Here is a 2,435-nt window from a genome sequence, read left to right on the forward strand (position 1 = left end):
ATTTACGACACTTGTATTATATACATCTTTGAATTACTATTTTTTGAACGACATGATTTTCATTTTTAACATCGTAGTATATATGAAGAACGTCGCTCTCGTAAAAACTACTTATCTGTTTTATCTTAATGAAATATTCTTTTAATCGTGTTTATGCTATGTATATAGCAGATGTTCCACGATAAGTGCCGTTTGATATAACTAATGAACGACAGGTGACAAAATACAAGGAGACTTTTATCATCAGACATTATGTAAAATGTCATTGTGAATACAAATTTTACCTTTAATTTTTCAAGGTCATACTGTGGCTACTTCATAGATATCTTAAACATTCAATGCTGTAAAATTTATCGCATGAGAGACGAATATAAACAATGCGTACTTTTCGATTTATGTTTACCTTGTTCTTCGTACAACAAGTTTTACAACATTAACGTAAAAATATCTTTTAACCTTATCATTTCTCAATCCAAATACCTTAATACTTTTGTAGACAATTAAAAAAATATGTCGGGTAGTGTATGAAAAAATGTATAGTGCCACTTAAGACAATAAAGATGACCTTAGCATGACCCTGAAAAGTTGAAGATAAACATTTTTTCACAGCAACATTTTGCATAAAAAATGATGATAAAAGTCTTACATTCTTGTCTTATCACCTATTGTTCAATAGTTACATCAAACAGCACTTGTCCCGGGACATCCTGTGTGCATCGTTCATGTATATGTATACATACGTATGACTTAAGTATTATAGAGTATATAATTAATACATTGACAAGAAAATATTAATTAATACAAAACGAGTGATTTTTTATATAATTATGTAGTTTGGCAGTTCGATATGTGGGAGTAATATAATGTACTACGAATAAAATATAAAAATAAATATTTTTAAATTAATACCAAAACAGTATGTCTTGTTATCTTTCTTTCAAATTTTTTGAAAATTCAAGTCAAATCAAGCAATTTATGACCATTTACCTTTATTGAAATAGAAGTACTTATTATGGATTGTGAAGACGAATGTTCTCAAACATTCCAATGTCTGCATATTTTCTTGTCTATTATACAATAAAAAGATATAATATAGTTTTCAATGTCCGCGTATATTTTAACTAAAATTGTATTATCGTTACTGAATTAGATTTTAAGATCTACGTATGAGAATTGTATAAAAACAGGCACATTAGGAATAATGTGTTACATGAGCACCTTTGTATAAATAGATTTTCATTTCTAATATACACAAGGTCTCGGTATAAAATAGTTACCAAACAGTTATTAATTTATTAGTGCATTAAGGCAACTAGAATTCGAGCTGTGCTCGAAACTATCACAAGTGATACGATTAATTTTTTGTTTCACAATTTTAAATACTGTTTTTGAGAGAATGATTAATGATTTTAAGCTTATATGACTAAGTTTATAATATAAGAAAATTTCAAATGAAACCATTTGACATTACTATCACAGTATCCCAATCAATAAATATTATGATCAATCACTTATGTTATTCTTTTGCGAACATACTTCGGATGAAAATTGTTTTATAGAAGTGTAATTTAAGTCTACATAGATAACGGTAAATATTGCATTAGGTTCCATTTAAAAAATTCTTTAACATAAAACTTGTATATCAACTGCTAAATGAACGAACTCGATGGATTGACAATATTGTTACAAGAGAAATTATTACTACAGGTGTGTGGTTCTTAATATTAATTAATGTATTATATGGAAGTAGTAAAGTTACTGTTTTAAATAAGCTCATAAAATGGAACAAAAGAATTCTAGAAGGGCATCAAAATAATCTTAGTATAAAACACTTTCAATAGCTAACACATAATGTATACATTTGTGATGATTGTACAGGATACTCATAATTATCCAAAAAATCAAATACATAGCAAAAAAAAAAGAAGAAAAGAAAAGGAAATATATGAAAACGAACTGAAAGGAAACAAACTACGGTGATGTTCAGATTAAAACGTAAAAATGATTACTAGCAGTGTACTAATATGAACTTGAGACGTTACTCTTGTGTGTTATACATCAAGCTAAACTATTATACTTATAAATCTTATTCATTATTACTTTTCAATGTTTGGTTACATATTTACAAGGTATAGCACTAGAACACCACAAGTATTCTATCACATACTGAAAACATGAAAATGTATAACTAGTTAAAACAATAAAATGGATAAGAGGATTATAGGAATCAGACCTGCAAAAATTTGTTCATTAAAAAAGAAAGGTTAACATAGGGACACTGTCAAGTTAAGTAAATAACTGGTCGTGTTAATAATTAGGTACACGTGACTGATATAATTAATGCGTCCAGTGTTAACTTGTGATTATGTTGATCAACATTGTTATACATAGTGCCATTTCTTCATTTAATTCCCTATCACATGAGCATGAGCAAA

Source organism: Bombus pyrosoma, linkage group LG7, assembly GCF_014825855.1.
Source record: "Bombus pyrosoma isolate SC7728 linkage group LG7, ASM1482585v1, whole genome shotgun sequence".
Taxonomy (NCBI): domain Eukaryota; kingdom Metazoa; phylum Arthropoda; class Insecta; order Hymenoptera; family Apidae; genus Bombus; species Bombus pyrosoma.